This window comes from Telmatherina bonti (genome assembly GCF_933228915.1).
Source record: "Telmatherina bonti genome assembly, chromosome: 21".
Lineage (NCBI taxonomy): Eukaryota > Metazoa > Chordata > Actinopteri > Atheriniformes > Telmatherinidae > Telmatherina > Telmatherina bonti.
In genome coordinates, this window is record NC_136630.1 from 27,804,439 (window position 1) to 27,830,329 (window position 25,891).

The 25,891-nt window shown below is 39.6% G+C and overlaps 1 protein-coding gene across 1 annotated transcript in view; it reads right to left on the reverse strand.

Moving 5' to 3' along the window:
- The window catches only part of nherf1a (NHERF family PDZ scaffold protein 1a), a 41,413-nt gene that overhangs the window by 14,821 nt on the left and 701 nt on the right, over nt 1-25,891 (reverse strand). The window lies entirely within an intron of this gene.

Consider the following 25,891-nt stretch of genomic DNA (forward strand, 5'->3'; position numbering starts at 1 on the left):
CTAGCTCACAGTCCCAACAACAGACTCTGACACAACTAACTCATTTTATCACCTGCGCAGGAATCAGGATAAAGAATACAGAATAAAGAATAGAGTCAACCAGCAAAAGCAGCGTCAAGTGGTAGCAAAAGCTCATAATAAACTCCAGATGCAAATGCTGCAACAGGTATTTACCTGTGAAATACTATACAGCCATAGTTCCTGCAGATGGAAGGAGATCACTGCTGCTGTTGGCAATCACATCTGGCACATAACTTATTACTGACACACCATGACACAGGTTTATATCGTTATGTATATTGTTATGGGGATATGAAATAAGCAATATCGGGATGTGAGATTTTGGTCATATCGCCCGACTAGAAAGCTGGTCCAAAAATGAAAATCTATTTATGTGGTGATATAGCTCTTGCACATGTGTGGAAGCCCATTAGTGTCAAGAGAAGAAAATGACAACATGGGTCAAAATGAATACAAGATTTAAACATTAGAAGAAAAGTAATAATAGAAAATATAATATGAAAAAATTAAAACTTTTTTTAGTCCTTGCGAAGCATTTTTTAGCCTTTAATGTGGGAGAATTGACAAAGTAAATCTGAATGACATTAGGGAACGGTAATGACCGCTAGGGGGTTTTTGACACCTAATGGAAATTCATGATGTGAAGAAATTACACAATGTGCATTTGGCTTGCATGAGTCATCCAGAAAAACCACTCCATCTAGTTTCTAACTGTCAGAAGTTGTTTGTTGATCCACTGAGTGCACGGAAGGAATTATGTAGAGTAAAATATCTTGAACACTACCTACGTCATCACTACACCAGAATATGACATCACTGGCATCAGCTGATAAACAGATGTGTGATTTTACTGATTTGTAAAACCAAATAAATTATCTCAGGGGGTAAAAGCTCCATTTAGCTCCAAACAGTCTCCACAGCTGGAAGTTTAAAAGTCTAAAGTCCAGATGGAAAGTTATGGCTTCTGCTTTTCTAGCAGAGAGGATGCAGACCTCTGCCCGGCAAGCGAGGCTCGTTTCAGGCATGAATGAGAATGTTCACATCGGGGACCACTGGTTCTCCTGATGAAGACAATTAGGTGCAAACCCACCTAATCTTCCTCATTTATGATATCTGAGTGTTTCCTTTACCCCAAAGTCAGGTGACAGTGAGATAAAAAATTAAATCAAACAGAAAACTTGATAGCAGATATATCTTCCAACCTGGTTACATGTAAATATACACAAATATGTAAATATACATGATATATTCCCTGGTTTCACTTCTGAAAGCAGCCTCCACATAGAAACTGTAGAAACTACATAAAGGAGAGATATGAGTGTCTGTAGTAAGAGTAGAGAGAAAATCACTAACTTCATCATCATCATCATCATCATCAGAGAAGTCTTCCTCTTGTTTCAGCACTTTGTGTTTATTCTAAAGTCACTCATAATCACAAGTTGTCATTAACAATCATTTTCTAATAAAAAAAACATTCATTCAGTGTTTTATTCAGATGTTTTTAGTGCACTGTGATGAAAAATATAACAGAATATCAAAAATATGAAAGATGCCCCAAAATGTGTTGTTTTTTTTTCCTCACACAGGATCTTTTTAGTTATTGTAGTTGTGGCATTAAAACTAAAAATCCAGAGGGAAATTTACGTGTGCAGCTGCTACATAAATTCAAAATCAATGTTTTGTTCACATAAAAACCTCAGAAAAACCAGACGTAATGGCAAACAAGCATGGTATAGCAGTGTAAAATGTAAACAGGTTAAAGGTACCATCATGTCTGCAGATGTGAACTGAATGGAAAGTTCGGAGCATCTTGCACTTGTATTGTGGGTGGGAGAGCAACATGCGGACTATCAGCCTAGTAAAACTAAAGGTTAGTTAGTAGGTGATTAACTGTGGTGGAGGAAGGCAGGACTACAGGAGAACCTGAAAATCCTGTTAATTCTCGTGTTAAATAGTTAATATGAATATGATCTGAATGAGTGGTAATCTGTATTTCAGCCACCAGGCTGTTAGACTTTGCTACAAAGTGTGTGTTGCTGAGAGATTTGATGCTAATGGAGTAAAATTAAGCATGGTTTGATTAAATATTTATATAGATTCAACACGATGCAACATGTGCTGATTCATTTATATAATTTATATATATATATATATATATATATATATATATATATATATATATATATATATATATATATATATATATAATTATTATTTTTATTTTTTTTTAATTAATTTTTTTTTTTTTTAAAAATAATTAAATGACAGCAATGAGCTGTAAAATGTGGCAGGAACATAGAAGTCTCACTTCTCCCAGGAAAATGTAGTTCAGACCGTTCCCCTAACAGTAAACAACACAACTAGCAGAAAGCTAGCAGCTAGCTTAGTGCCAATGTTTGGAAACCTTTTGGTTTTTATGGACATGAGAACGTAAAAGACCTGGCCAAAACTTACGTCATATGTTGGAGTAGTTGGAGAAGTTGTTCAAGCCAAAATAACATCTAATATAACACTAGAAACATGGGACAACAGCTCCGATCCAGTCCAGGTTGGAGGAGGCTGTTAACTGTTGCTAAAACAAACTATGACAAATGTTTAATGTGTTGAGTTTATTTTGACGTCTTTGAAGTTTGATGTAAATAAAAGATAGTGGGGACATATTTGTTTGTAGCCATGGAGTGGGAAACAAAACACTCAAATGAAAAAAAAATTTTCAAAAAGCCTGATAATTGTTTAATAATCAAATCATAACACCCTGAATAACACGCAAATTAAATCTTGAAGTATTTAAGGTTAGGTCTGGGGAATTAATCAAGGATTAATCTGAACTGATCAATTATTATAAATGTTTAGAAATGTAAAATTCTTTTAAATAAATTACATATTAATTAAATGCCCAAATATATATTAAAATGGTGTGTGTTTAACGTATTTCACTACATCTGCTATGTTTACAAGAAAGAATTCTGTTAGCTCAGAACACTAAAAATAAAATGAAACTGAAATAATTGCTAATCAATTGTAATTAAATTCATATCACCAGCCTTACCTATCCTCTATAAACAACCTCAAGCAGGTGTTTAGATGAAGATATTCAAAGAAAAGTCAAATAATTCCAACAATTTTACTTGATTCCAACAAATTTTGGCTTAACTTCCCATCTGTAATGTAAATATCCTGTTCTTGTCATGTATAACTAACTTTCTGTGCAGCTTCCAACACAGGCTGAAGCGACCCGTTTATCCACTACTTTCTCTTCTCTTTTGCTTTCACAGTCAACATGTGAAAATAATAATAATTAATAAGAAACCATAAAACCTAAAATCCCTGCTATCTGCCCATTACCATCAGCTATCTGCTGCTATCTGTAAATGATTCCCTGCAAAGCGAGCGACTGGGATCTAGCTGTGCAGCCTCAGCATTGACTCATGATTCTCCCTCTGAGGCAACAAAGTGGATTATGTATTGATCCACAGGTTTATATAAAAGCTGGCTGGTTGATGATTGCTGTAATGCCTGGCGGGAGTCAGCCAGCAATCTGAAGAGGACGCAAGGTGTGGCAACATCTGAACCTTTCACATTCATGACAAAGCTCACGGTTGTTTGTGAAGATAAAGCTGCAGTGACAGCGGAGGTTAACGGCACCACGCTGGAATGTTTTATGCTAAACTTATCTCCCAATCAGAGGCTCAGCTTTCCTCTGAACAGATGCACCTCAACACAGCTGGAATACATAATCAATACACTGCTGTGGTTACAACTTCTCGGCTGTGTGACAAAGGAAAACATCCTATTTTCAGTTCAGTCCTTGAATGTGACCCTGGAAATGTAGGAATTTTTAATGTTTCTGCTAGTTTAGCAACTTTTATATTATGGTCTGGGTGAATACTCTATTCTGATTGGTTGCAGGGTGTCCATTAAAAATTGATAATACAAACCAGCTAAAAAAAAGTTCCGTCAAATAGCCGAATAATTCTAAATCATTGCGTTGGCTCAAATGCTAATGGTAACTGTTCGCGACAAAACGGACAAAACAGAAAGCAGAAAGAATATCTGGAAAGACTATGTCAAACAGCGGCCCATGGTTACTAATGAATGTATCTGACCCGTTTACGCGAATTTCACAGCAATCTTCAAGAATTAAAAATGTCTGTACTGTTCGCATTTAGATTTTTAGGTACATTATGAGCTGTCCATTATCACAAATTAATGGACTTCGCGGAGGCAACCGTCCACGCCTCCACATCGTCCATTATTTTCTGATAATGGACACCTCGTCTGTCATTATCCCTTACTGTGATTCAGTAAGGGATTAGTAAGGTAATCAGTAAGGGATTACTTTACCGAGCTGTGATTCATTCAGACATAAAAGCGATATAGACCCAAAAGATTAACCAGTCATCTGTTTACATTTATTACCAGTATTAAATATAATCTTTAGGCTCTTTTTACTTGCAGCTTCTCCCAAATTCACTTTTTTGTTGCATTTAAAAAAAAAAAAAAAAAAAAAAAAGTCAGATAAATAGGTTTAACAGAGTAAAAATTGTCATTTGCATCAATAAGATGATCCATAAATAGCTACGATTCCTGTTTTATTTTGTAGTTTTTCCCGTTCAGTTCCCTTTTGAGCTGTTTCCTGTTTTACTTTCCCGTTCATTAGACTCACCTGGACTCAGTTAAGTCATTACACCTGTGTCTTGTTCTGTCTGTATTCATAGCCCTTGGTTTCTGTTTGTTGGTTCATTTTGTTAGCTGTTTGTTTCATGAGTTAGTTTGTCATTAGTCTGCCTGAGTTTAGCTTTCTGGTTTAGTTAATTCTGCATACCTGGCTCCTGTCTCTGCATTTGGGTCCACACCTCCACCACTTCTTGAAACTGTTGTCCATAATCTGATACCTATCTCCTGCCTCCAAATGGACACCAGGAAGTATATGCTACAATAATTTGGCCTGTCACGTGGGAGGAATAAGTGGGAGGAAAAGTTTTAATGAAAAATTGTTAAATGGCCAAATTATGACTTTAGATGAAAAAAAAGTATACTTTTATCATGTTTTTTTTTCACCCACTTTGGGCTTTAAGAGTTTAAAGAAACTAAAGGAAACTGTACAAGATCAGGGAGCTAGAAAACAAATCTATCTCCACAAACCAGTGCACCAGTCTAAACCAGTTCAGTTTATCCATACAGCACCAGTTTACAGTGAAAGTACCTAAAGATCATGTCCTGAAGAAACTGTAATGAATCCAGCAAAGATCTGAACCAGGACCTGAGAGGTGCATCTGGACCAGAGGTCTCCAGCTCCGGTTCTTGCGAGCTACCATCCAGCAGGTTTTAGTGTTTCTCTGCTATGACACACTTGATTCAAATGCAAAGGTTCTCCATCTTTTGCACCTGTCTGATAATGGGCCTTTGAATTGGGTCAGGTGTGTTGCAGCGGGGAAACACTGAAACTTGCAGGATGGTAGCACTTGAGGACCTGGACTGGACTGTCCAGCCTGGACCTTCAGTTTGTCCATCAACTGTTGGCCGAAGCCTCGCCTGAAATGGTCTCTATGGAAACGTGGCTGTCAAAAAGTCATTCACAAGTAAAGGAACAAATAGAAAATACTGAGGGTCACATGACATCAGAACTGGACTGTAGACCAGTGGAAACAGGCCTGATGGGGGGATGGATCCTCCCCAGAACAGAGATGTCCACATTACTGAAGCAGAGTGGGATCATCTGGACAGAGAACACAACAAACATCCAAAGAAGAGCTTTGGAAAGTCCTTCAAGGATCCTGGAGAACTTTCCTGGAAGCCTGTGATGAGGTTTAATAGATCTAGTTAAGTAATTAGTAATTATTTAAGTGTGTGAGGACGGTCATTAACCCTGAAAACTCCAAGCCAAGATTGATGTAGAAGCTGAACTCTTTCAGTCCCAGTCGGCAGGCAGACATGATGAGTTCAGCCCCATTATGAGAGTAAAATTATGTTTGTGTTTGTGGAAATAACACACATCAAAGATGGCCAAGATGTGTGTATTTACACTGTTTCATTATTACCTGTTTTTTCTGAGATCCTCACTAAACCACCTCCACCTCAGCTGCCTTTAGGGCAATAAAAGTCACAGTGGAACATTATTTTTCACCCTTTCTTGTTGATCTTTGGCTGCTCCTGATTGGATGATGCTGTCAGTTTAAGCTCTCTGATTGGTGGAGAGTGACAGGAAGTGGCTTCATTATCATTCCTAGGTATAAAGGTCTCTTAGCAACATACTGATAGTGATCTTTATTTTTAGTGAAAATGTAACAAATCATGTTATCATGGATTGTTGAAGATTTACTGCATTTCTATTTTTATTTGCATGTTTCACTAAATCAAAGCACATTTTTCCCTTTAACACCATAAACTGACTGGGATGTGATACTGTGCAGGTGGGTGAGGTAGGCATGGTGAGGCTGGTTAGTTAAAACCTGAACAACACCTGATCTATAATCAATAACATAACAGCCGAGCCTCTGGCGGCAGTGAGGTCGGCATTAAACCCACAATCACAGATCGGCCTGAGTTCACCACAGTCCACAGCCATGAACCTCCGTTCACTCACCAGGTAATGAGATTTCCACTTATTAATTAAATAAGCCTTCAGTCAACTCAGACAGACTGACAACAAACACATTGAAGGTTGGTGAAGAGTACGTGCAGCAAGGTAAACTGGTCCCATATCATCCAGTTAGTGCACTTCAGGGGAGCAGCGAGTCACACAGCCAAACAGCAGGAGGTCCAGAGTTAACCTACCAACCCTGTCACTACACCTGCTGGAACAGGCAGAAGTTTATTCCTCCAGCACACCAACAGCATTTCATCTTTACTGTGTTTAAATGCTGCTTTTTTATTTTCAGGGATAAAAATGATGAAACATACATTATCAACAGCTTCATACACAAACAGCTGAGTTATAACACCATTGGACAAAGTCCGGAGCAAAACGTGCTGCTGAAGGAACTTGAGGTTGTATTTCAACATTGATTAACTTACTTCTTAACCAGTTAATCAGTGGATTGTATCACATTTTACAGCCCCTCCCTCCCAGCTATCTGAAACATTTCTCTGCATGTGCAACATGTGAACATACATGCATCACTAAAGCACTTATTAACAGATGCTAGATTTGTTCCTGCTCAAAATGGCATGCAGCTGTATGGAAGAGTATTATTGCCAAGAGAAGATTTCTTTCTTTCTTTTCTTTCGGCCTCAGCTGTCAGATTATGAGGCTAAAATCACGTCAAAATGACTGTATCAATAAATAAAGCAGCTTAAAGAGCAACCAGAAGAAGAAAACAGGATTTAATACTAACAGAACTTTGTAGAAATAACACACAGAACAACAGCGACCAAGCCTTTTCTCATCGGCACTGAAACAAACACACAACAGAAACTATTTACATGTTTACATTTTTTAATACTTTACATTTATTTATGATAAAATTTACTTTCTATCCTCACAGAAACTCCTGCTCTGCATGGTAGAGTTTCAACTGAGGGATCAAAGGAGGAGATTTCTCCACATTTTCTAAATCTTTTCATGATATTATGGGCTGTAGAAAATAAAATCCTTAAATTCCTCCAACTGTACGTTCAGAAATAATGTCCGTAAAGCTGTTGGACTATTTGCTCATGCAGTTTGCACATCTCACGCCATCCATGCTTGTGAACAACTTAGCCTTTCAGGGATGTTCCTTTTATACCCAATCCTGACACCCATCTTTCCCCATGAAGCTGTTGATCAGTGCAACAATTCCAACAGATGTTTTTAGAGCATTCTTCCCCGTTCCCAGTCTTTTGTTGCCAATGTCCCAGCTTTACCAGAACGTATTGCAAGTACCAAATTCAAAATGAATTAATATCTGCAAAAATACTATAAAATGTATCATTAAATATCTTGTCTTAAGTGTATTCAATAAATAAAGGTTAAAAAGGATTTACAGATCATTGTATTCTGTTTCATATAACGTCCCAACTTCTCTGGAACAGGGCTGTACATCCTGCTACGCTGTCAGAATTTCTAGTGCTCCAAGATTATTCACTCAAATCCTGCTTCCTTTCAGCACCTTATCTGTGTTTTATTAAGATTAGGAAGCAGCTACACACATTGTCTCTGGTTTACTTTAGAAGGTTTTGACTCAAACTGGATTAATGTTACTCTGTTTTCAAGAAGTAATGTGTGGTTTATGACACCTAGATGCAATTTGACACAACAGCAGAAATAATTAGCAAAACGCTGGTAGAGGACAGACCTCCGTGCAGCTCGTTTCCACCATACGGTGATTTCCAGTCAATGTTCTGATTAGAATCTTGTTCGAGTTCTGGATGGTGGTATCTAGAATCTTGTTCCTGTTCTGGATGGTGGTACCTAGAATCTTGTTCCTGTTCTGGATGGTGGTACCTAGAATCTTGTTCCTGTTCTGGATGGTATTATCTAGAATCTTGTTCCTGTTCTGGATGGTGGTATCTAGAATCTTGTTCCTGTTCTGGATGGTGGTATCTAGAATCTTGTTCCTGTTCTGGATGGTGGTACCTAGAATCTTGTTCCTGTTCTGGATGGTATTATCTAGAATGTCGTTCCTGTTCTGGATGGTGGTATCTAGAATCTTGTTCCTGTTCTGGATGGTGGTACCTAGAATCTTGTTCCTGTTCTGGATGGTGGTACCTAGAATCTTGTTCCTGTTCTGGATGGTATTATCTAGAATGTCGTTCCTGTTCTGGATGGTGGTACCTAGAATGTCGTTCCAGTTCTGGATGGTGGTACCTAGAATCTTGTTCCTGTTCTGGATGGTGGTATCTAGAATCTTGTTCCTGTTCTGGATGGTGGTATCTAGAATGTCGTTCCTGTTCTGGATGGTGGTATCTAGAATGTCGTTCCTGTTCTGGATGGTGGTATCTAGAATGTCGTTCCTGTTCTGGATGGTGGTACCTAGAATCTTGTTCCTGTTCTGGATGGTGGTACCTAGAATCTTGTTCCTGTTCTGGATGGTGGTATCTAGAATGCCGTTCCTGTTCTGGATGGTGGTATCTAGAATGCCGTTCCTGTTCTAGATGGTGGTATCTAGAATGTCGTTCCTGTTCTGGATGGTGGTACCTAGAATCTTGTTCCTGTTCTGGATGGTGGTATCTAGAATGTCGTTCCTGTTCTGGATGGTGGTACCTAGAATCTTGTTCCTGTTCTGGATGGTGGTACCTAGAATCTTGTTCCTGTTCTGGATGGTGGTATCTAGAATGCCGTTCCTGTTCTGGATGGTGGTATCTAGAATGTCGTTCCTGTTATGGATGGTGGTACCTAGAATCTTGTTCCTGTTCTGGATGGTGGTACCTAGAATCTTGTTCCTGTTCTGGATGGTGGTATCTAGAATGCCGTTCCTGTTCTGGATGGTGGTACCTAGAATCTTGTTCCAGTTCTGGATGGTGGTACCTAGAATCTTGTTCCAGTTCTGGATGGCGGTACCTAGAATCTTGTTCCTGTTCTGGATGGTGGTACCTAGAATCTTGTTCCTGTTCTGGATGGTGGTACCTAGAATCTTGTTCCTGTTCTGGATGGCGGTACCTAGAATCTTGTTCCTGTTCTGGATGGTGGTACCTAGAATCTTGTTCCTGTTCTGGATGGTGGTATCTAGAATCTTGTTCCTGTTCTGGATGGTGGTACCTAGAATGTTGTTCCTGTTCTGGATGGTGGTATCTAGAATGTCGTTCCTGTTCTGGATGGTGGTACCTAGAATCTTGTTCCTGTTCTGGATGGTGGTACCTAGAATCTTGTTCCTGTTCTGGATGGTGGTATCTAGAATGCCGTTCCTGTTCTGGATGGTGGTATCTAGAATGCCGTTCCTGTTCTGGATGGTGGTATCTAGAATGTCGTTCCTGTTCTGGATGGTGGTACCTAGAATCTTGTTCCTGTTCTGGATGGTGGTACCTAGAATCTTGTTCCAGTTCTGGATGGTGGCATCTAGAATGCCGTTCCTGTTCTGGATGGTGGTACCTAGAATCTTGTTCCAGTTCTGGATGGTGGTACCTAGAATCTTGTTCCTGTTCTGGATGGTGGTACCTAGAATCTTGTTCCTGTTCTGGATGGTGGTATCTAGAATGTCGTTCCTGTTCTGGATGATGGTACCTAGAATTTCGTTCACTATTTACTAGGGCTGTGCCGATATGTTTTTGTCCAGATTCGATTCCGATTTTTTGGGTGCCGATTCAATTTAAATTGCGATTGTCACAATTCTTTGATATTGCTGATTTTTGTAGATTAAAAACAAGATTAAATTTTTGCATCAATAAAAACAATAAAAATGAAAAATTCTTTATAGGGGATTATTTTTACTTATTTGAAAAAAATCTATTTTTTTGTTTTAAAAAATTGATTTTAAAATTGTGAAGCAAAAAAATCCTTAATTTTTGATGTTTCAATTCTCCCATCCCTACTACTTACCCCACAGCGTTACACACTATCATAACTTGTCACTTCACTCGTTTATTTCCAAAGAACAAATCATAATAACTTCCTATACTGTAAATATTCCAGTTATTGGCAAGGGGCTAATCAATTATATAAAACTGATCACAAAGTGAAAACAGAGTTGATTATAATTTTGTTAAAATCATAACTACAAAAGCCACAGAACATCTGCTGTCTCTATAGACTGACTGTGCTGGTTAAAAAGCTGCAGCAGGAGATTCAGGTGATGCTGCACTTTGTTTTGGTCAGAAGCTGGACGCTGGCAACGTGGAAACGTGGTTAAAAGCCACACAGCAACACTTCAGGCCCGATGGCTCATCAACAGAAATCAATGCTATATCTGCCAAAACAACAAAAAGCTCCCACACAGCCAGAAACATCTGCTTTTTAATCTGTCGCAGCATCATGAGGGCTGGATTACTCTGGTTTAGGCGTAATGGAACAAGAGACAAGCACCACCGTAAACATTTGCCTCCACTCACTCAGTATCAAAGGTTAATGGTTTTACAGCTGACTGTAGTTAAACAGTAGATCCTGTGCTTCAAACTAGTCTGTCATAATGAAAGATGACTTATCTGGAGGACCTTGAACTGAGAGACTGAGATGCAAAAGATACAAACACTTTATGGCGACTGCATTTCTGAGCATGATTCCACTCATAGCTACACCTCAAACATGCAATAAATAACACGACTGTCACTAAAGCACTCCGACAGGTCTGCAAACAGCATCCACTCTCACATAGTCTCCAAATAATCAACTCAACTTAAGTCCAGGGGTTATCAGAATTCAGAGGAGTCTGGGACTTTCAGCAGCTCATCTATCGTCCGCATGTCATGCAGAACACATCTCTTCTCTCTTCTGTTTGAACAGGAGAAAGCAGAGAAGAGGCGACAGGTGGACCATTACGTGCTATTAAAATGTTATGTAGTCAATAAAGTGTCCAAAAGTCAATCGCAAAATGTTGTGCAATGACAAACGGACATTTTCAGCTTTGCAGGAGGCAGTTTGTCTACCACAGACTTGCAGCACATAGAGTCGACTCACACTGATAAAAACAAACCGAGGAGCTTCTGCACTATAGCAACAGCTTTAGCAGGAAGTGGTTTCCTCACTAGATCCACCCATATAACCCAGCAGTCAGGGGAAACAGTGGTGTGTGTGTGTGTGTGTGTGTGTGTGTGTGTGTGTGTGTGTGTGTGTGTGTGTGTGTGTGTGTGTGTGTGCATGTTTGTGTGCGAGAGGTTATATCACCTTCTACTGAGAAAGCTCAACATGTCTTTTATACCATTAGTACACGGTTGCCAGATACAAGCAGTAGGATATGCAGGGTTGCCAGATACAAGCTGTGGGATATGCAGGGATGCCAGATACAAGCTGCATTTAGTGCTCGGTTGCCAGATACAAGCAGTAGGATATGCATGGTTGCCAGATATGGGCTATAGTGCAAGGTTGCCAGATAAAAGCTGTATTTAATGCAGGGTTGCCAGATAAAAGCTGAATTTGATGTAGGGTTGCCAGATAAAAGCTGCACATAATGCCAGGTTATCAGATATGAACTGCATTTTCTTCAGGGTTGCCAGATAAGAGCTGTAGTGCTGGGTTGCCAGATATGAGCCTCATTTGATGCAGGGTTGCACATACAAACTGGAGGATATGCAGGGTTGCCAGATAAAAGTTGTAATGTTGTGTTGCTAGATAAGCATTGTAGTGGTGGGTTGCCATATACACTTAACAATTTCCAGCCCAAAAAAGTTAAAAACCAAACGGTGGTGCAAGTCACTGGCTTCCTGCTGGATCTACTGCAGTGTTTCTCAATTCCGGTCCTCAGGGCCCCCCTGCCCTGCATGTTTTATAGACATCCCTACTTTAACACACCTGAATGAAATAAAGACTTGTTAACAGGCTGCAAAGAACTTGATGAGGAAGTTCAATAATCTGAGTCGGGTGCTTTGGAGGAGGATCATGTCTAAAACAGGCAGGGCAGGGGGGTCTGAGGACCGGATCAGAGAAACACTGGTCTAATGTAATTTACACAAAGAGAATATACTAAAAACTATTCACACACAGCCAAAAAGTGGTGTGCAGGAGAGGATGGGTGGTATTTGGTGGCATCTAACAAAAACGTTGTACCTAACAAGTCCCATTCTGGTTTTCCTTGAAACTCATCACATCATGTAACCCCATGTGGTTTAAGCATGTGAAAAAGCAACATTTCTCCAGATCTGATCCTGAAAAGGTTCAAACCAGCGCTCTCCGTTGGACTGGATGTACTTTCAGATTGGCGCCCATCAGTTGACTTGTTTACATGAAACATTTGTCATCCGATCAGATAAACAAACAGAACTGGTGTTGACATGCAGCTGGTTGAGGTTCCTGGTTCTTACTGGTCCTTATTATCCCCACTTTGACGGATCCTGACTCAGCCTACCTTTACAGCCTGACTAAAAACAACCTCACCAGGGCGTCTCCGTTGTCAACGCCAGCTGACAGGTGACAACAGCCCAGTGATGCACACAGGTCAGGAGGCGTTGCTTTAAATGATGACTGACTGGATGAAGTATGTTTACAAGTAAAAAGTTCACTTAAAAAAGCATCCAAAGCTAAATTTACCAGTAGAATTAGGAATACGCAAATTATTAATATTAGCTTATCTTACATAAAATTTGATCAACAAAATGTTTTATTATGTTGACTAACTGAGGAAATTCATCATAAGGCCAGTTCAGGGTCACACTAAGGTACACCCTAGGCAGGTCGCCGGTCCGTCGCAGTAGCGGAGGGCAGAAAGACCTCACATGGCATGTAAATTTTCCCATGTATCTACGCTGTGGGTAAACGGGCGTCTCTATCTGTTTGATCATGCCAGCGACTAATTTGAGCTGAAAGCCAGCTGAGCCCAGAGCTGGAGGACAGAGGACTATATATAGCAAACTATCAATGCATTCAGAGTTTAAGAGGGGGAGACACTTCAAAGATACTTTGCTAATTAACTGCAACAGTAGCAATTATAATCCATGTCATGCCAAATATCCTGATTAAATCCTGATGGATCTACAGGCTCTCTCTGGACAGCTTAGCTACGCATTCAAAGAGCATTGTGGGTTAGAAAAAGAGTGAATAAAAGTGTCTTTATAGCTCTAAATTTAAAGGCTAAATCAGCTCCAACAACTTAAAAATTAAACAACAGTTCAGGTATTCATGCAGGTTCAGAATAAAAGCTTGGATGCGAGTCAGTAAAGTTACATCTACTGTCACACACAAACCTCAGTAACACACAATATGGTGCAGAAATAGAAAGTAAAGTTTGTATAAAGTGTACATTTCATGTACATGAGGTTGGATTGCAGAGTATTGGAGTGTTTTGTACCTGTGTGCATGTTTGTTTAAGACAACAGAGAGGAGTCCAGTCAGATGACGCCAACAGCACTTTTATGGTATTTGTTCTGGATAGCAGCCTTTGTGAAGACTCATCGGATGGAAACTGCTGCCTGGTACTATCAGCAGCCATCATGGCGGGACATATACGCTACACAGGGATCAGTGCAACTTTCTGAATGACGACCAGCTGATGTGATCGGCTGCTGAGCGACATGTTAGACAGCCGTTCTACGTGCTTCATGTGCTACGTCATCCTGTAATTTCCACAGCGACAGCAGGTCTGGTCATCCAGCAGCTGGAAGATTTGCATGATTGTATAATACAGACTTCCTGTCATAAAAATTACCTGAAAAATGCTTTGAAAGCACAAAAAAGAGCTAAAGTGCAACTAGAACGCCCCGCATATTTACACTTTACACTGTATTTACTTTAAAAATTAACTCCAGGTGTCAACTACATAAGCTAGTAACAGTTTCTAAGAAAGGACAGGAAAATATTTGAGAAATGTCTGCTGCTGTTCTGCGTTGGTGGTTTCTTGCAACCACAGTCAGCGGCTGAGACTTGGTATCGGATATGAACCAGTCGCTGTGACACCAGGCCAAGAATGCAACCAGTAAAATGAAAAGCGAACTTTCTAGTCACGACTCCAGTGTTTCCTCTTCGATCTGTCAACACCACAGTTACCATTAATAACATCACTGCAGACTGCAAAAACAATTTCTAGACTTTCTGTTTGTCGAATAAATGCAAGAGTTGGATCATTTCAGCCACTGAGGAGGGTCGGGTCTCATCATTGTGACATTTAGCAACTTCTCTGTGGATTATTTAGCTAAGAGTAAGTCTGCAATGATTAGCCGGCAAAGTCGACAATGAAAATTCATCGACGCGAAGTTTCATTGTCAACGTGTCGCGTTATAAACGCCGTAACGGCTTTGCTAATAAAACGCTGCGCCAGGCAACTTAACGCCATTTACCAACCACGGCCATTAAGACAGTATAAGGACTCTAAACACCAAGCAAACGATGCAAAGCACCACAGGAAGAGCTGGGGGCAGTATTGTCATTTTGTTTAAACAACAAAGAAGAAACTGACGGCGGCGTAGCCTGTTTCCAAAGTCTGGGGATATTTCACGCTAAACAAAGTATCAAACAGGTGAAATGTGTCGTCTGCCGCGCAGAGTCGGCGATCCACGGCAGCACGACAGTAATGCATGAGCATCTGGAAGGAAAGCAGCCAGAGTCATGGTTTCCAGCATCCCAGATGGCAAAGTTAGCATTAGTGAGTAGCGATGTGCTGTTGTTACCTCTGCTTTTTAACACCGTTTATCTGTTTGTGTTCAAGATAACTCAGAAAGTTATGGACAGATTTTCATTTAAAGTTTCAGCAGTTGTTGGAAATGTGAAAATGAAGAAGTGATTTAATTTTGGTGGTGATCCGGATCACCGTTTGGATCCAGGAATGTTTTTAAAGGATTCTGTTCCTTGTTTACCTACAAAACAGGCTTTTTCAAGATTTAAATAATCATTTAAATGTAATTCTACGAAAACTAAGAGGCTTAAAAAATGTATCTATTTTGTTTTCTTTTGAGCGAAATTCTGTACAGCTTGGATATGAGACTATAGCTAAGTTTGAATGTTTCAAAATAAATTAGTAGTAAGCTTTAAGCTTAAATATTTAACTGGTTCAGGAGTCGTTCTTTAAACTTACTAAAGGACATTATGTTGGGACTGACTGGGAATCAGGGAGACGTTCATATGATGCAAATTAAGAGTGGGGGAAAACATACTGGAACCAGTAAAAAGAGCTGCATCAACTGGAAGCACAGATGGTGGGCGGGACAGAAATAATTGTGACTAATCAAAAAATTATTTACAGATTAGTCGACTGTTAAAATAATTGTTCGTAGCAGCCCTAGTTAAAAGTACTCAAACTACAACAAAAAGTTGCTGAGTTTTAAGTCATCTTCCATCCAAGGAAAAAACAGGTTTGATGGTTTCGCTTGATAAATCAACGCAGCAGTTAATCAGTAAAGAAACAACGTGAGATAAGGTGCTGATCAACTCATAAACTGGTTGAGATGACAGATTCCAGATCACTATAAGATATCACAGATACACTGCCTGCTCATAGAAACATGACCACCTGGATCTAACTAATCTAACAGGTCGGAGCGTCCTTTTGGATAATTCCTGCAGGGTGAGGATCCTCAGCTGGAAACATGTTATTTAACCCAAACTGGTGCAACGAGCAACCGCTTGTTTCTTAAACCAGCATGTGGAAAAACACATCCTATGGTCTTGGTAAAGATTTTAGTCTGTTTAAGAAATTTCAGATTAATGTTACCAAACAGAGAAAACGTCTAAACTACTAAAACTGCATCCAGCTGTTACTAAAAACAGGAAGGATGGAGGAAGAAATGTGGTGGGAAGAACATCCTGAATGATGGTCGTCAGCTAAACCAGATGGAAGAAAAACAGCAGTAGAACTCAGCACCATCTCTAATAGTGAAAGTAAGAACTTTTCCACATGAACAATGTGACTGAACAGCTGTGGAGCCAGAAGAAAACATCTGATCAGTGAGGAGAACCAGAGAAGAAGGTTTCAGTTTGCTGGGAGCAGAAAATGGAAGCTGGGAGAAGGTCATGTGGTTTTATGAGTCCAGATTGACCCTGTTTCAGAGCATCAGGGTAAGAAGAGAAGCAGATGAAGACTAAATACAATGAATGAACAGGTTATTCCATCTTCCCTGATGGCTTAGTTATATTCCAAGATGACAAAACCAGGATTGACAGGGTCAGATAGTGAAAGAGTGGTTCGGGTAACAGGAGACATTTTCACACCACAAAGTCCAGTGAAACCAGTGCATCTTTGGGATGTGCTGGAGAAGGTTCTCCCAGTAGCCTCTCTCCCATCACAGATACAAGATCCTGGCAGAAAATTAATGCAACACCGGCTGGAAATGAATCTTGATATTGCAGAAGCTTGTGGACATTATGCTGCTGGAATAAAACCAGTAGAACCTAATATTAGATAGTGACCTTTGTTTTCTGGAGGCAGTGTGGGATTCCTTCAAATGTCTTTACAGTGGTATCATCCTGATTACTCAGTGCTGGTTTCTAGAGGTGGTAAAATCAAATAAAAAATTGAAAATTGGGATTTTTTGCTTCACAATTTTAAAATTGATTTTTTTTAATTAAATAAAAATAATCTATTATAAATTTTTTGGTCATTTTTATTGTTTTTATTGATCTTTTAACTTGTCTTCTTGGACATTATAGCAGCAGAATGATGATCTGGCTACTGGGTTGTTTTTCCCTGATTGAAATTAGGAAAAATAATGATCCAAAAAAAAAGTTTTATACATTTTTTTTTTTGGTTTTTAAATCTACAAAAATCAGCAACATTGAAGAATTGTAAAAATCGGCACCCAAAAAATTGGAACCGAATCGACAAAAGCACACATACTGGTTTCCCCTGTAAAGTTTTGCTTTTCAACCACTAAATATCTCCATCAGAATGGTGTGGACTGCAGGCAGACCAGTCCAGCACCTGGACTCTTCTCCTGTGAAGCCGTGGCGTCGTAATGGATGCCAGACATGGTCTCTCCCTGACATTTCCCTGTAAAGATGTCAGCAGAAAGCTGCATCTACGATTTATAATGGAGGAGAATCACTTCTAGAAGCAGTCAGAGCGCGCAGACCTCCTGCAAGACATTTTTCTTTGCCAATGTCAGCATTAACTTTTAGTTTGAAGCTATGAAGACAAAATTATCTCCCTTAAAACCACTCCTGGATCACCTAATCACGTGCTCCTTTTTTCATTTGAGGCAAATGCATGACCTCCACCTTGGTGGACATAACGAACAAGCCCTCTGGGTACCACCCTCGTTTGCAGGAATGAAATCATTCAAACAAATTCATCTTCAGAGATCACACAGTTATCCCTTTAAATCCTGCAATTTTTTGCCTGAACCTGTTTTTTCAAGGCTTGTTGTGGAGCAGCGATTTACTGGGCGCCTACTGGATCATCGGCTGCAGTTCGGCTTCAAACTGGTCTGAAATAAGAGTTAACTTTCCTGCCGTTCTGCTCCCAGCCTGGTACCAGTTTAAGACCATATGCTGGTGATGATATTATAATTTCTGATATTCAAAAGCACTTCATTGATGTGCAAACATGACAGTGATTTGTTTTTGTGTGTCACTTTAACTTTACTTGTTTGTTGTTTTTGTTTACTTGAAGACTTTTATAGAACAATTTGAGATTTCCACTAAAAAGGCAGATTTTATTTTCTTTATTCATATTGTAGACAAAGAGCAACTGGTTTTATTCTTTCTGTAGCAAAATGAAGACAGTAAGTTGACATCAAGCGAGTAGCTTGTAGCTGTGGTGTTACATAACTCTGTTCATCATGTTTCGCTCCAGTTCAGACTCTTCATCTTTTTGACCGTTCAGAACTTTTCGCAACTTTTTTTCTCTTAAATTCTGGTTAAAAAAAAAAAAAATCATCCTCTTGTTGAAAGTATGGCAGCATATCGTATGATTACCCCTGTAGTGTGACGTATATCATATCACCAGATGCTTGGTAATACACACCTCTAGTCTGCAATGGTCTACATTATTCCCATTTCAACAGTTTAGGATTTCCAAGAACATGTAGAAGAACTGGGACTGCAGACTGAGTGATGTATTTATTAACAAGACATCTGGGGCCAACTGGTAAAACAACCAGATTATTTATTTATTTATTCTACTAACTATACTAATAAATTAACTACAAGAGGAAACATGAAATGCACAAACATGAAAGTTGTAAATAAGATGTTTAAACAAAGTTTATTTCTGCAGAAGAAGGAGAATGCAGCAAGACGGAGTTTCACGGTGGAGTTCATTAAGATTTCAGATCGCTGTTCCTTCATCTCACCAGGAAACACAGCTGCAGCACTGGTTTCACTGGGAGGCAGAGCCAAAACAACAGCACTGGTTTCACTGGGAGGCAGAGCCAAAACACCAGCACTGGTTTAACTGGACAGCGTAGTGAAAACAACATATTAAATATGAACCCAGTAGCAGCGAATGGTTACTGGTTGAGTACGGAGCGGTTCTGTGTTATTAAATCAACTTGTGGCTGAATCATCAACAGTAACAATGGAGGCCTGTCTCTTCCAGCCGCTGGAAGACGGGCGGACCCAGTGGACGAAACGACTCCAGAGTTCTGGTTCAGTAACGTAGGATGAAATCAGATCAATAACATTCAGGATGACAATAAAAAGGAAGAAATGCACTAAATAAACCACAACAACGACACTTCAGTGCCGAGAAATCTACAAACGTAGCAGGACCGTCCAAATATATGCCTGAGAGGACACACCGGACGTAGAAAACATGTCGGATTTCTGTCTCCTCTTATGTGAAACCTGCAAATATTCACCAGGCCGCGTCCGATCAATGTGGAATCATTATCATGTGAACGTTGAGAGGACCAGGAAGGCAACATGCTGTGGAAACCAGAATGGCGTCTCTTAGCTCTGAATGATCCGGACAGAGAGCGGATCTCCTGGCAGATCTGTGGGAAAAGAGCGGCGAGGAGCCGTTTCTTCCAAAGCAGCCTGGAAATTCCCGCTTCCAAACCAAAAACTCAGCCGCGTGTTCTCCTTCAGGAACAGCTAATCCTGTTGTTATCCGTTTAATCTGTTGGTCCTGCTTCCGCCAGCTTCATCTCCTCTACCGTGTCTTCACGTCCACTTCCATACACACCTGATGGGTGTGTGAGTGTGTGTGTGTGTGTGTGTGTGTGTGTGTATGGAGCTGTACGGAAGGACATGACAGCCAACAGAACATCATGGAAGTATGGATGGAAATTACTGAACCCTTAAAACTCCAAACCATTTTTTTTACAAGTTTTTTTTTTTTCCTGTTGATTGTTATTTGGAATATACAATACTCAAAATACACAATATTTTTGTTGTACATATTTACTTATTTTTTTCGACGCAGCTGTATGAAATGTGCTTTTTAAATGAAGTTGATTTGAAGGAACAGGTATATTCAGTCTCCTCGTGTTTCTAACACGTTCGCTTTAATATTCAGTCATGTTTTGAAGCATCTATTTCTCTGTAGTAACACACACTTTCCAGCCTATTGCTGCCATGGTTACAACTTGCATTAGTGCAAATAAGTAAAGATGAGTTCAAATTTCTCAATAAAATAGTAAGAAAAACTTCTTTCTCAACTTGTGATCTGAAAAAACAATTAATTCATGAGGTTTGAAAATAATTCGAAAAGAAATGTTTTCATTCCTGATTTAAACTGGTGTGGAAGGAAATACAGCCCATCATCCAAGGTAGGGGAGGGTAGGAGTAATTCCTGTCAAATCCAGCACTAGTTCGCCACGTAAAACTGATTTTCTGAGCCAGAGTTGCAGCTGCTTGTAGAGGAATGTCCTTCAGCATCAACTGAACATTCAACACCGTCTCACTTTCGCCTTTTTACCCAATTTAGACAGTTTTTCCATTAAAAACACTTTACTGAGCAGCATCCATCGTTCAGACCATAGACTGTATGTAAAAAGATGGACGTAGCCTCTGTGACGTCACCCGTAGGTTTCTGAAGAGCTAAATTGAAGTTCGGTGGGCGGTTCCTACCGTCGCCATCTTGGTAGGGGCATGCGTGTCATCTCGCCAGGAAAATACAAATATGGGCAAAGAGGTGGAGCTGAGAGGGGGGCTGTGAGCGTCATGGTGGATGATTGACATCGAGCGAACTCCAAGCTTTCTGTAGCTAAGAGCTAACCGAGCTAACCCGGAGATAACAGGAGCTAACCAGCTAACAGAGGTAAGCGGGCTAAAGCTAAGTCACATTGTTAACCAGCTAAAAACCGCGGTTGTTCTACGTTCTTCTTACTTAAAACAGGAGATTGGGTAGCTGTCAATCAAAATGATACACCCCTAAATATGCCGAATTTCGAGATCAAATTAACTTTAAATGGGCGAGTTAGAAAAAAATTCACTCCCCCCACCTGACCTATTAAACCGAAAATGGATTTTTTGAACCAGGCTGTAAACATGTTTATTTCTGCTGTAAACATGTTTATTTCTGCTGTGAAGTTGGTCTTTTTAACATGGGAGTCTATGGGGATTTGCTCTGTTTTGCAGCCCCTAGTGGATGAAGGGGGAACTGCAGTTTTATGCACTTCTGCATAGGCTTCACTTATAACCGCCGGAGGCTCCGTACATCTTTCATATATGGTCTATGGTTCAGACTCATGGCAACTCTGACTCATGGATAAAAATACCTGATTAATTGTTCTTTATTGGAGTTATACAATCGAAATGATAAGAGATATTGTGAAATGCTGGAGAGAAGATATGCTGGAGGCCTTCAGAGGATCAAAGTTCCTCTGCAGCTGCAGAACTTTGAGTCTTAGTCAGAGGAAAGGAGGAATATTATCATGTGAATCTATGAGCAGCTCCAACAGCTTGGATCTAATCCCAACCAAGTTCTAATAAAGACTCTGTTTCAGATACTTCTTCATACCGTGGATATTAAAACATAAAGTTCATGTGCAGTTCCCCAAATGAACCGGGTCTGCAGTCGGACCGGTTCTGCAGTCGGACCAGGTCTAGCAGTCGGACTGATCTACAAGATTTAGTCATGTAGTCAGAAGTAAAACAGACATGATGAATAATCGTACACATTCTGCTTTGTGCCAGTCCATCATGTTATTACTGAATAAAAGAATAAAATAAAATTACATAGAAAGTTTTTTGTAGAATCATTTGTGATCCCAGGACCCTCTAGACCGGACGTCTCCGTTTGTTCAGCACCATCTGGTCTACAGTGGGTTGGACCAGTATATATATATATAAGAATTTAACTTAAAAACACACAGGGTGAGGACAACACTGAGGGGATTCTGTTTTCTGGTACGAGGTGTAAAGTTATGGAATGGGATGGAACAAGGGTTGAAGCAGTGTCCAAATATAATACAATTTGAAAAACTGTATAAAACCATAATATTTAGAGTTAATATTTAGCAAGGGTCACTGACAGTGCTGTATATATGTTTGTTGCCGTTTGTTTATTTGTCTCTTTCTGTATGTACAGATGAAAAGAACAGTTAAATATTTGGAAATATTATTTAACCCATGTATGTATGTGTGTATGAAGACGCGGTAAACACTGATGGCAAATGGGTGGGATTTAATAGGGTTTTAATTTTTAACTTCTGCCCACTCCTTTTCTAGTATGTCTGGTTTTGTTGTTGTTGTTTTTTTTAAAGTTACTTTTGTTTTGTTTTTTTGTGTTTTATTTTATTTCTATTGGACATATCAAAATAAACTTTCCAAACATCATACAAACTGAATTTATGAAGTCAAGGGATGGAAAAGATAAAAACAAGTTATCTATTGATCCCAGGCTGCCTCTCTGAGGTGATTGATTACTTCTCTGCTGATCAGTGAACCTGGCAACCACAGGTCTGCATTAATGTGCTGCAAATTGTCCTTAAACTTTGTGTTATATTAAATATTACTTCCCGTCTGTAACCGTATCTCCTTTTAAATCTCTTTATTCATCTATTTTCACGCCGTCTTGACTGCTGCGTTGCTGTTTGTGCCTCCGGCAGCAGAAACTTCCTGCTCCTGTGATAATCTGTGACATTTGCAGAAGTTTTAACGTCCGGCCAACACTTTATTCCAGTGTGTGCCGAGTCCGGCTGTATGTGTTTCAGGGTAATCTTGGGCTCCTTGTTGAAGCGTGAGAGTCTTCTCTCGCTTTCTTTCAGGCCCAGAAGCCTTTCTCCACAGGCAAACACTGCGGACAAAGCTTCTTTCTGCTGCTGGGGATCTCCATGGCAACGGAGCAGCCGCCGGAGGCCGAGATGGGTACCAAAACACGAAACATGAAAAATAAGCTTTTCTTAAAAATAATTTAGTTTAAAAACCAAAAAAAGAGGAAAACAGAACGAGTACAACATCTAATCAAATGCAGCCACGTGAAAGGAACTATTGTCCAGTTGGTTCACGTCGCTGCTGACCGGCCCACTCAACTGCATCCCAGTGGGGGACTGGTATCAGCAGGCAGTTTCATACCATCAGTTCACCGCTGCCAACTTTTCCATCAGGCAGCAGGAAGATCCGCAGCATCCATCCAGCCAACTCGCTGGAGGTGAGGGTGTAAGCGACGGGGGCGGGGACCACCCACGTCCACAAGAACAGGACGCTTCCTGTTTCCAGCTGCAGCTGTAAACTGGACTTACACGTCAGACATACACTCCGCACCAAATCCTTCCTCATTTCTGGCACAAATGTACCAAAGCAGCGAGTGGAGGGAACGACCCTGTCTCTCCAGACAACATCATCTACAGTTGTGCTCATATGTCTTCATCCCTTTTCATTAAAGAAAAGGCTGAATTTACAACAGTCACTCAAATAACTGGAGACTTAAAAAAGGAACAATAACTAAACATTTGCAAAAATATAATTTAGTAATATAAGACACTGTTTTTTTATTTAATTGAGTTGAAGAAAGACAAAAAAACCAAACAAACTGGTCCTGGACAAATTAGAGCACTTTTCTGTTGAACAGTGGGACAAAATACCTGTCAACAGGTGCAGAAGTCTGACTGAGAGGAACAGAAAACACCTGACTGGAGCGGAAACATTAAAGGATTCTTCAACTAAATATTACTTTATGAGTGATGTAATGTGTAATAAATTATCTTATTTGTTTGCTTTTTTAAAAAAAAAAAATTTCTATTGAACCAGAATTAGAAAATAATGTAATGATTTTGATTTTCATAAAATTTTTATTGATTATTACTTTAGTCAATTTCAGCTTATTTTACAGGCTGCTGTTTTTTTCCTTCTTTAATGAAAGGGGGATGAATAAATATGAGCACAACTGTAGTGGGAAGGTCTGGAGTAAAATGGTTTTTCGCCTCGACACCCCCCCCCTCTCCCATATGGTCCTAATCTATCTCTGTTCTTACCCGTTATAAGGCGGTTCTGTAACAGTTTGGTTCTGTAGACTTGTCATTATTGTTACGTGTCTGTAAGTCAAACCTTGGACGAGCTGGTTTGAACCTTGAATTTCCCCCTCGGGGATGAATAAAGTATCTTTGATTTGATTTGATAGAAAAGAAGACGGAGGAGTGTGTGGATGTGGACAGACGTGTCCCTTCCCAGTTCCCTGCTTCCAACATGAGGTTAGTGATTAACTCTGTGGTGGGAGGGGTTCTGCCACTCCTGCCAGTTGTGGATGGAGATGGGAAGCAGAAGAGAGAAAATAAAACCGGGAAAACATACATGAAGTGGATGAAATCAAGCAGAATAACTTAGTCTGGATTCCACCAAGCAGAGGAGTCAAACGAGACATATGGTTGTTGCTGTTTTGGTGGGTTTGACTCCTAAACGAGAAAATATCCACTAACTACCTCTGTTTAACACGCTGCGGTTCTGTTAGACAAGCTGCAAACCGGACGCCAGATGTTTCTCCAGCTGAAGCAGATACTCAGCCTGCAGACGTATCAGACCAGCAGCTTTACAGAGAGAAGCTGGACGACTCGTGCAGCTTGTGTCGTCTCTTATCCCAGAAGAAAGCTCAGCGAAAACAATTAAAACCTCCAACACGCCTTCATCAAAAATAGCTTTGCAGGCTTGGGGCGTGTGTGTGAATACTTTCACGCTATTATCTCTTTTATTACAGCTTTCAGGTAACAGAAGAGAGCGGATGCTGATGATGTCAAGAAGTCCTGTCCAACAAGCCGAACCTGACGAGAAATCCCAGACAGGAAGCGGAGCTGCTGACAGACATTCACATTCACAAAGACAGCTGAACAGGAGCGACAAGATGTGTTTCACCGCGCCATGCCGCCTCTTCGCAGCTGGAAAAGGTGACGTAATGGAGGATCTACTTCTACACAACCTCTGCATCAAGCCGGATCTCATTCAGACAGAAGCTACCGATGCAGCTGCTTTGTGTGTGAAGAATCCGACTAGTTTATGTCGTTGTAGATGGATGCAAAACGCACGCAGAACTCTGGTTTCCTGCATTTTCAACAAGTAAAAACTACAAGTAAAGTTTTTTCATCTGTTAATCATCAGCAAAACTGTCCAAAACCAGACATTTTCAGTGTCCCACAACTGCCTGCATGTGGACAAAACGGTGAGAGGACACAATCTGGATGTTTCCAGCGTGACAATTTCTACAAGCGTCACCGTCATTTAAACTCCAACAGAAAGCATCGTGTATTGTTTCTGATATTTTTACAGTGCTGACCGAGTTGCAAAGATATCTTGGCTGACTTTATTATGTCTCTCTGAAAACCGGTTTAATAAAAGAAACTGCTTGCATAATGAAAGTTAGTTTACATCACTCTAATATCAGCTGAGCCTGTTTTGATTACAAATAAAAGCTTCTTTCTATTCACAGAGCAAAACGCCACCAGCTCAACACCTTAATCTGACAATTCTACCTGTTTGATTTAATAAATATAACTCAATGTGGTAATATAACTTTTAAAATGTTTTATTTAAAAGAAGCAGAACACTTCTTGTTGTTACATTTGTTATGTAAGTAAATTTTTATTGTTTGTTTTGTTGTCTTGGATCTCGAGTCTGTCAATAAAGTTTGCTTCATATTATCAAATAACCTAATAAAAATGATTGTGATTTAATAACATAAATAATTAAGAAAATATTCCATTTAGCTAATTTAGTAAATTAGTAGTAAATTTTAGTAAAGTAAAAATTTAGTAAAGAAAACATTTTAAAACTGAGAATATTTAATATAATTAATGGAGTAGTAGAATGTAATTTAAAAATATTCTTTAATTTGATTAATTTAATTATATATATATATATATATATATATATATATATATATATATATATGTAACATGACTATTGTAAAATAGAAAATAACGCAACTTAATTTATTTTAGAAAAATTTAAAGAGATCATTTCAAATAAACGATTTAATACATTAAACCCAATTATTTTGTTTTG